Source organism: Parus major, chromosome 9 (genome assembly GCF_001522545.3).
Source record: "Parus major isolate Abel chromosome 9, Parus_major1.1, whole genome shotgun sequence".
Lineage (NCBI taxonomy): Eukaryota > Metazoa > Chordata > Aves > Passeriformes > Paridae > Parus > Parus major.
In genome coordinates this window covers 22467999-22478690 of record NC_031778.1, presented here as the reverse complement: position 1 = coordinate 22478690, position 10692 = coordinate 22467999, and the positions used below count along the sequence as shown (strand labels likewise).

The window sequence follows — 10692 nt, the reverse complement described above, 5'->3', positions numbered from 1 at the left end:
GTAAGAGTTTAGGGGAAATTAAGGGATTAATTTATTACCTGACTGGTGTTCTGGAACATTTGAAAAAATCATATTTACCCCATTTTACTGAAGCTTGTACTTGGGTGCTGCCACGTCAGATCACTCCAGCCATCCCCATCATTGCACAAAGTTATCCTGAGCAAACCCTTTGGCCTTCCTGTGATTTAATATCTGTTTATCTCTCTTTGGGGAGCAGGTTTGTCTGTGGGGAAGCTGCTGTAAGGCCATTCCAGCTGATCCCATAGAATCATTAAGGTTGGAAAAGATCTCCAATATCATCAAGTCCAACCATTGACCAAACATCATCACACACACTAAAAAATATTGAGTTTAAGTGCCACATCTGCTTGTTTTTTGAACTCTTCCAGGGCTGGTGACTCCACCACTTCCTTGGGGAGCCTGTTCCATGAGCTTAACCACTCTTTCAGTAAATAATTTTTTCCTAATATCCACCTGTACCTTCCTCATGTAACTTGAGGCCATTTCCCCTTGTCCTGTCACTTGTTCCCAGGGAGAAAAGCCTGACCCCCAGCTGGCCACAACCTCCTGTCAGGCTGAGAGCAATAAGAGCCTTCTTTTCACCAGAATAAACTCCAGGTGCCCATGGAATTCCGAGGATGGCCTTGGGATCAGCCTGGCTGGCTGCAGCCTGTCCCAACACCACTTTGAGAGGTTTAGGAATTAATATGCATTGAACATCTCACATGGAGGGTGACACTTGACCCTTTTAGTCCAGACATTTGTGCTCATTCTGCCTTGTTTAGGAACCACCTCATGGGATTATTTATTTTGTAATCATAAGTAGTGAGGGACCTGCTCTCACTCCTCATCAGAAGAGGTCACCTTCAGGAGATCCTTTGGCACATCCCTGGGGACCAGGTGTGTTTTTGGAATGAGAGGTTTGGTGGCAGAAGTGCCAGCAGGAGAATCCCAGGTGTGTGGGAATGTTGGGAGCCACTGGTGTGTGCACAGCTCTCGGTGTGTGTGGTGGCCGCTAGCAAATAAATGATTGTCCTTCCTTCCCTTCCTTCCATGGAAAATGGAATATGGAAAATGGAATCACCACAGAGCACTCACATTTCACCCTCTGACAGCTGGAGTCTTCTCAAATGTTGGGGTAAAAAAAAATAATTTTATATCAAAGCTTGTGTAGAGGGGCGGGTTCGAGTTTGCTACTGTGCCTGGTGTGACAATAAAGGATTTTAGCACATAGCAATTGATAAAAACAATTCTGATTTTCTGTTTTAATTTATCAGAAGTTTTCTCAGAAGAACAAACTCCGTTTTTTACAGACTGTTTATCCTATTGATGGGGGAGGGCTCTTAAATATTGATCCCAAACTCCAGGTCCTGTCAGGGATGCCAGTTTGAGGATAAACTGTGGGAAAGCACCACTAGAGGTCACTCAACATTAATTGTTACCTAATTAGCACATTTTGACCCTACATTTTAGGTCATTCTACCACTTTCATACTTAAAGCATTGTCAGCTTTGACTCCTCAGCTAATTCTGCCAAAACTCAGACAAGCTGGAGACAGAAATTTTCCCTTCATCTCTTCCCTCATATGACTCTTCCCAAGGCTCCCAAATCAGCTTTGCCATAGACTCTGCGGGCAGCAAATCATTCTTTCCTCAGCTTTGAGCTTAATAAAGCTGGCAGTGATGGACCTCTGGAAGTGCTGGGTTTAGAAGCACTCAGCCCTGGCTGTGTTATCTCAAATAGCTGCTCACCCATTTCGAAAATTAAACCAAAATGAATTTTACAAGTGAGGGAAATATATGGGAAAATAATGTCTTCAGTGTTTTCAGGTCCTTCCCCAAGAACATTGTAGCCCTGCTCTTCTTTAACCATTGATAAATAGAAGAAAAAGTAGATCTTTGTAACAATTGACTAACTAAAAAAGAGGTAAAACTAAGTTTAAGTTTGATTAATGGGTATCTGCTGAAATATCTCTGCATGTGTTTAATCATAAGCAGCTGTTCTATTTGCAGGGATTTTTCCATGATCTCAGAAAACGGTGTTAGCAATTTGTTTGCCCAAGACAACAAGGAAAGGGAGAGCTAATTAGTGTGTTCTGCAAGGTGAAGATCACCCAGTGCTGGTGCCATGCCCATGTCCCCTGGTGGATGTTATCAAACACGCTCAGGGCACTGAATCCTCCCATCTCTCAGCTGAAAATTGTGTTCAGCCAAAGTCAGACTTTCACCTCAAACCCAGCTCAGTGCAGGCAAACCCTTGGGCAGCCAAGCTGTCCTAAAGGCTTGCTCTTGTCCAAAATGACCAATTCTTATTTAATTTCTCTTTTTGGGCTGCTGTTGATCCTCTCCTTCTCTTCCCCCTTCCACTCAGCTGAATTGGCAAAGGCTGGATTAGCCGTTTATCCTTATGTATGAGCATGACAACTGTAAGGAATATTGCAGTTTCCTGAAAAATCATTCAGCAGTTCCTGAAAAATCATTTAGTAACCTCTCAAGATGAGCACATGTGCAGCTGGAGGAGAAAACATTAACCACCATTAGCCATGACCACTGTGAGTGAGAAATTTATCAGAGGTTTTGGTTTTCTAGTTCTTACATCAAGGTGATAAATAAAGAGGTTATCAGCATCTGAAAAGTCATGTGGCTTCTCTCTCCACTTTGTAGAGAGATTAATCTTGCAGAAGTATAAAGCAGAATTAGCCAAAAAACAGCAAGCTTCTACTCTGGACTAATAGAATTTAGATTTCATCATAATTTTTTTAAACAGTGAACCATCCTCTAAGCTTCTACCCAAGAAGCTTGTAGGGCCTGTTGTGATAGACAAGAGGTGACGATTTTAAACTAGAAGAGGGAAGATTCAGATTAGATTTAAGAAAGATGAGGGTGGTAAAACTTGGTTACAGGCTGCCCAAAGAGATACCTCACCCCTGGAAATACAAGGTCAGGCTGGATGGGGCTTGGAGCTGGTGCAGTTGAGGATGTTCCATGGCAGGAGGTGGCACTGGATGACCTTGAAAGGCCCTTTCCAACCCAAACCATCCTATGATTCTGTGATTTGATTTCAAGGTCTTCCATGGTCTGAGGCATCCTCCATCTGCTCCCACTTCATGTGTCCTACAGGCATCACCTTTCTGCTATTGATGGAATTCCTGTCTGGAATCATTCAATCACATCTGCCCATTTATTACTGAGTTCTTTGGTGATGCTTGGCTCCCTCTGAGGAAGATCTTAGTTGGACATGTCCTCTTTCCTTATTTTCTGCTGAATCCACAAAGATTCAATCTGTGTTTGAATTTAAAGTCTCCATATGAGCCCTGTAATTCCTGTGTCCTAAAAAGGGCTGGATAAAGAAGATTAAGGCTGTGTAACAGAAATCCAGCTAAAAAGACAAGTTTATCCAAGCCTTTTCTTTGGAAGATCTTCACTAGTGGAAATCTTACTCCAGAATGGGTTAAAGAGTTATTTAACAGATTCACCTTCTCAGAAATATCTGCTGAACCATCATCATGCAACAAAACTTGGTTTTTAAAGGCAAAACTCTATCCTGACATGGAGAAATGGAGGAACAGGTTTGTTTTTTTTCCAAAATATTGAGTCTAATTAAGGACAAAGTCCTCACTGATGAAAAGTTAATACAAAAGGCTGAAGAGTCTCAGTGGAGAAAATCAAAATCAAGTGGGCTTAGTCAGAGAAACTGTCACTCCTTTTCAAGGGAAATGACAGCTTTTGACATACAAATTCTTGCACAACTCCAGGAGTCTTGAATTCCAGCTCTCTGAAGGGATCAGTTCCCCCAGCTGGGTCACCACAGGGCGATTTTTGCCAATTATCCTCTTGTTCCTTGATCAATCTATTTTTATGCCCATTGTTATACCAGCACCTATTCTAAAATATTCTCATTTGGGGCAATTAACCTACTGTTCCTTTCCTTTTCAGCTCCCCAAAAGATCACTAGAAGCACAGCAAGGTTCATTACAAGATTTCTACCCAGCTGACACAACAATTTGCAGTCTTCTCCTTTCCCTCCCCCACAAATCTGCTTTTTATTCTTATCCCTCATCATAAAAAAAAGCTCATTTCCAAATTACAACACCTAAAACCCAGGCTCTTCTCAAGCTCCTGCACAGTTTTAATGGAAATATTAGAAAATAAGGAAAAAACATTTTTTTTCTGGTTGAAAATATGCACAGATGTTCTTTACCCAATATATGGATTAGATAATGCAGTTGCCAGTGACACACTTTTTTATCAGACTTTTAAAAGCATTTAATGCTGAAGAATAAATGAAGTTTTCCCAATCAATGTTAAAATCTCCATCGAGGATCAAATACACATAGTGAGGTTTGGGTGCTGTGATTTTTGCAATAATCCAATAAAAGCTCAAAATAAGCACTGAAAACGAAGGGAAATCAACCAATTCTGATGTATTAATGAAATCATAAAACACAGCTCACTGTAGGCATTATAACTGAGTGCATGGAGTTGATGAGCAGCTGAACTCATCTGCCATAAGTTTTTTATTTCAAACTAATCCATAAACTGCTTTTTCAATTCTCTAAAAGCGCATAAAATACCAACAATTCTTTTAGAGTGCCCCCATCCATCAAATAAAGAAAATCATAGGTTGGCAAATGACCACCCATAGCTGTGATACTAAAAATATCCTGGTTATCAATCTAAAACCGGTTTTGCAATGATGTTGGCCAGGATATTTTACCTCATTACTTCATGGTTCTCATTCTGTTGTTTATTGTCCTGTCATCTTATATTTATATCATTTGGCCTCCATCTTCCACAGCAATTAAAAATGGCAATTCTTTAACCTTGGTTTTGCTGTTTTTTCTGGTGCTTTCCACACATTTCCATCCCTGGATTGGAATTTATTGTCACCACCAGTCTCTGAGCAATGACCCCCCCATTAAATAAATCTTTAAATACTTGATTTACTCCATTCTTTGTTTCGGTTATTTTACCATGATGGGATATGTGGCTCCATAGACAAACCTTGGCACACACAGTCACCACCTCAGCAGAGACACCCTGGAAATGCCTGATTTCTGGATGTGGACTCCTTTTGTCACTGGAATTGGTGTTAAATCCTGGAATCGCTGCAGCTTGGGAACTGTCCCAGACAGGGCACACAGGGGAGACTGGGATCACACACTGGACTCAAACTCTCTACATTCAGTGACAAAATCTTGGATATGGGAAGAGGGGCTCAGCCAATATTATCTGGTAATGTGAAGATAACCACAGCTAAAAAGGGCTTCATGTGTCCAGAAAAGGAGCTGTTAGATTGGATTATATTGGATTGGGACAGGAAGGATTAGTGGAGAGGAGGCCTGACAGTGAATTCATTATAATCTGCAGCAGATATTTTAAAGTGCTGTTCTGCTGCTTGCATTCATCCAAAGACCTTCCCCAAGAATTATTAAGGGTAATATTTTTACCCCTAATATTATTAGGGGTAATAATATTACCCTAAAATTATTATGGCCATTTTTTAGGATTGGCTTTTTTCAGGGGTCCAAAGGTGGTTCTTAAGCCGTGAAGTTATCAGGAATTCAGCACATGCTGTGTGAGGGTCACCTCTCTCACAAGAGTAACCTCTAGAAGCACTCCCATTGACCAACATTCCCATGAGGAGGTACTCTTTTATTCACCAGGAAAAGGTTGTTCCCCCAGAGGGTGCTGGGCACTGAACCACCAGGGAATGGTCACTGCCCTGAGGCTGCCAAAGCTCCAGGAGTGTTTGGGCCACGCTCTCAGGGATGCCCAGGGTGGGGTTGTTGGTGTCTGTGCAGAGCCAGGAGTTGGACCTGATGATCCTTGTGGAGCCTTTCCAACTCAGGATATTCCATAATTCCATGATTTTTGAATGGCAGTGCTGGGAGGCACAGAGGGGTGCAGGTGTGCCACAGGGAAGCTCTTTCCCTTTCTCATATTCTTTGCCAGGTGTCGTGCTTAAACATTGGCCCAGCCCTGTCACGCAGCCTGGAGGTCTGAAATAACAATCTGCTCCTCTCCTGGCTAACTGCAGCTGGAGCAGAGATATTTCACAAGAGAATAATAATGACGATCTGCTTTCCCTGCATCTCTCTTTGTCTCCATTTTGATTTCTACAGTGTCTCATCTACTCTGCTGAGCTGCCAGTCACCTCCTGGGGACACTGTCCCTCCCTGCGAGCTCCTGGGACTGTCTGACTGCTGCTTCCAGCTCCTGAGGCTGGGACATTCCATCTGGAAACTGGACACTGTGACTGCTCAGAAAGTGCCTTTCAGCTCTGGATCTCCTCATGTCCCCCCTGGCAGCTGGATCTGAGCTCGGAGGGGCTCCCTGCTAACAAGGGAGCTCCATTCCCTGATCTTCTCCTTGCTTGGCTCTGGTGGCTGAATTGCCTCTGGCTCACCTCAATCAGCTCCATTTATTCCAGCGTTTTGAGTAGCTGCATATGAAAGCCTCGCTGATGGAGATATCACATGGCTTTGCTTTGCCTACAGACAATGATTTCATCTTAATAAAGTCAGATTTTGGCTCTGCCTGCTGCACAGTCGAGTGAGCTCTCCTACAAGCCCCACAATGCAGCAGCTTTGTGAGGGGAAAAAAATACTGGACAGAATCATTTATCTTTTCTCTCAATAATCCTCAAAATGAGCCATGACTGACAAGTGGGAGCAAGGAGGATTTGAATCACTTGAATTTCTTTTTCCAGGGTATTTTTTATTGAAACTGTGGATGCCATTATCACTGCAGGAAGAGTTATGAGAGCATTTAAAGGGTTAAGACCTTCATATGCCTGAGGACACTTTTAAACCCTGGTTTTCTGTACTGCTCAGTCCTATCAGGTTTCTTTCTCCCTCTGGTCAAAATAGTAACTTATATAATTGCCTAATTCATATGAATTTGCAAGGCAACAAATGAAATGACAAAGCTCCTCGGAAACACCAGCATTACACAAAAATACACATAAATCAAATAAGCACCTCCAACACCTGAAGTGACACGTAGCCACATCGAATTCCTGCTCTTCCAACTGCTCAGCCCACGAAGCAGAGCAAAAAATGCAGAGCACAAGGCAGAAACGTGCCAGGCAGCCTCTTTGGGAGGCTGTGCATGCCACTGGCAGGGGCTGCTTCACATTAGTGCCCCTCAATTCTTTGACTGATTCGTTCCTCGGGTGTAACAGCTGCCCACAGGTTGTACCTGCATGGGTGAATCGAGTGTGACACAAAGCCAGAACATTGTGGTGCGTTGCTTCTTGTACTGATAAATATTTCAGCAGAAAGCCTAAGTGCTCGTTCTGCAGCGCCCGATCCTTCTCTGCTGCAAGAGGCAGAAAAAGCAACGGGAAAACTGCTGCCCATAATGGAAAACTTAAAAAAAAATAATAATAAAAAAATGTTGGTAAGCTTGTGGTAATGGAACACATATTTTAAATTGATTTTTGTTTCTTAGGAGGATTTGAAGCACTTGGATTTCTTTTTTTTCAGGGTATTTTATATTGAAACTGTGGATGCCACGGTCACTGCGGGAAGGGCGATGAGAGCATTGAAGGGTTAAGACTTTCACATGCCTGAGGACACTTATAGTCCCTAAAATTCCACCTAAACCCTACAACTCCTTTGTTGTTTTTTCCTTTTTGTTTTATTTCTAACAGCCAGTCCATCTACATAGGTCAGCCCTGAATGGGCCACACTTCAAGGCTCTTTCCTTCATGGATTTTTTTTCCATGGAAGTAGAAGAAAAAGAAGAAAAACATCTGAGCCACTCTAAGTTGGAGCATCCTTCTCCCCTCTTCCCCCTTTCAGTGTCAAGTGAGAGATTTACCCACCTCCCACCCCAGTGATACCAGACAGCAAAATATCCTGGCTCCAAACAGCATTTCCCAAGCTCTCAGTCAGCCCCAGGATTCTGGGATAAGCAATTCCAGCTTTACCAGGAACCCTGCAAATAATATTTGTGCAGCTCCCAGGACAAACAAACACGGGCAGGAAGCATTTACTAACCCAGGCTGTGTTAATTGCTTCTGGGAGTGTCTGCAGATGATTCTACCTGAAAATATTTGAGGATTTTTAATGAAAACTCATAGATTGTGGCACTCAGACAACAAGGCAAACATTTCCTTCATTACTTCACTGGATTTTGAAATTAGAAAGGAAAAGAGCCACATCTGTGCTCAGGAGTCCTTTTCCAAACTCCCCATCCAGCTCTGTTGGCTTCCATGGCTGGACAGTATGGATTGAGTGGTCCTAAATTTGGGATTTACTCCTAAAACCTCGAGTGTTTCACCTCATGGGTTATTTATTGCTTGGAAATCAGGAATTTGTGAGTAAAAAAAGGTGAGGGAGGAGAATTAACTCAATATTTCCTTCTAGGATCACCCTCCATCCTCAACTCTCCAGTGAGATTTGGCTTGTGGGGACATTTCCCTCTGAGTTATAATAAACTTTGTGCTGTAAAAGTTGCTTAACTTGCTGAGAATATTATTTCTATCAGAAGAGTCTCTCAGAGAATAAAATTCCAAAGTAGAGTTTTATGTGGCAATACCTTTAGTGATTAAAAAAATAGAGAGCAAAATAAAGGAAAGCAATGATTTTCCACTGGTTTTACTCATAGTTCTTTTATATGCCAGGAAATTTTCACTGTTTCAGTGGGAACTGGAGTTATCCTCAACCTAACTTCAAGTTTTATTTCTATTATGGTGAAATACCCAGTTATTTTTCTCAGTTGGTGAAAGCAAATTAACAAATGTAAATAAACTTTTGTATTTCTGGATGCTGGTGTGGAGTTACCTTGGGGAAAACTGGAAAATGCTGCTATCAAGACTCTGTGGAGGAAAAAAAACCTAAAAATCATAGTTTTGTGGTTTATGATTAATGAATCCATTCTGTTTCACTGTAAACTAAGAGGGAATTTTCACTGGAATCCTAGAAATAGATTGGAAACAAGATGGAAAGGAGTCAAAGTGACTCTGAGAAGTGTGATCTTTATTTGGGGTAATAAATGTGCAGACTGGAAGAAGACAATGAAACATGGCTTGGAAACATATTCCCCAGAAATGTATATTCTAAATAAATGTTAATTCCTTTTAACAGAATCCACAACTAACTTTCTAAATATCTTTGTCACTGTTCCCATTAGGTTTTATTTAGGTAATTTAAGTTCAACCCTGAAAATTTCCCCTATATTTTTGGTGGGAATTAACAAAAATCTCGTCAATACTGTATTTCTTGTACACTGGGGTTCATCCTGGGGTGTTTGGGGCTCTGATTTGTGGGACAAATCAGAAAAGATTCTGATCCAGCCTCAATCAATGTGGAAATCTCTGTCTTCCTGCATCCTGGCCCAGGAATGTGGTGATTTTCATGGGTAAATATTGGATTGAATTTGATGAATCCATGAAGTGGATTTTTGCCACTGAAGGATTTTGTTGTGGAGGGTGATTTAAGGGCTTTGAATGTTGTTCTCACCCTCGGTGTTAGGAAATTCATCTGTCCATGCTCCCAAAATCCCTTCCAGCTGTTTCAAAAGAGCATTTATTAACATCTGCAGCAAGGCAGGTTTTGCTCCACAGGAGATATCAGAAGAAATCCCATGGAATCTTTGAGAACATGTGTGGATCTCAGCACTGCAGCTGAATTTTTTAGGAGAAACTGTAAAAAAAATGCTGGTAGCACAAATTTTCTTCCTCATTCCTCACGTATCTCCATCTGAAGGAATCAAAATAAATATAAAAGAGCTCAGCAGCGAGCCTGTGCCTGACACAGTTTGAATGTGGGTTAATAAGACCAAAAAAAAAAATAAAAATAAAAGGCAAAATAATTGTTATGCCTCACAACCCTCAGAGTCAACAGTCCGTGAGGAAATAATTTGTGTCGACATATCAACATTGCAAATCGTCAATGTCCTCTTTAAAAAAAACAATATTTCTTCTAAATTTCCTTCAGATGGGAATGACTGATCCCCAAGAAAATGCAAAAGGACCTTGAAACGAAGGGCTGCTGCAGTGGTTTGCAGGGACACGCTCCTCCCAAGTTTCCAGCACAATTATATGCTTATTACTTCGGAAGAGTTCGAAAACAAGCAAGCTGCAGCTTTTAATGAAGCTTTCATAGCAGTGAGAACTATGAAAAAGCATTTAAAGCAGCTCATCTCCTCCTCTATTCAGGCTCTCTTTCATTTCCAGAGGCAGTTGCGAGGAGAAATTGGATGCCATCCAGTTTGGGTTTATAAGGAAGCAGAAAAGGAGATAATGGCGGAAGTTTGTGCTTTCTTCCCCCATGTAAATTTGATCATCTTCAACGTTTGATCAGATTTTGAGGAACACAAGACAAAAAAAAGAAAAAAAAAACCCAGTAGATATTTCCAATCATGCATTTTAAAAACCTCAAAAGAGCTTTGCAGAGCCTCCCTGCATCCAGAGCTGCTTCAGACTTTTCTTTTTATTATTTTGGGGGAAGATGTAGAATATAACCAGTTACTTAGCCCTGGCATCTGATTATAAAATCCTGACTCAGAGCATCTCCAAGTCCTTCTTACAATGCACAGACATACATCCAGCCCTTTGTACTGTCAGCCTGCCTCCCTAACAAGCCAGAAATATGTATGAGTGGAGAAGACATTCCAGGATCAGAGGAACAGTCACTTAACAATATGTCATGGAGAGTGATCCCTTTGTCAGCCCACAAAATCT

At 41.6% G+C, this 10692-nt stretch overlaps 1 long non-coding RNA gene across 1 annotated transcript in view; it reads left to right on the top strand.

The window, feature by feature from the left end:
• LOC107208955 overlaps positions 1-8469 on the top strand; it is a 37009-nt gene extending 28540 nt beyond the window's left edge. Inside the window, exon 2 of the long non-coding RNA XR_004498741.1 lies at positions 6125-8469. This is a non-coding gene — a long non-coding RNA (uncharacterized LOC107208955). The remainder of the gene's footprint in view (positions 1-6124) is intronic.
• The last annotated feature ends 2223 nt before the right edge of the window (positions 8470-10692 follow it).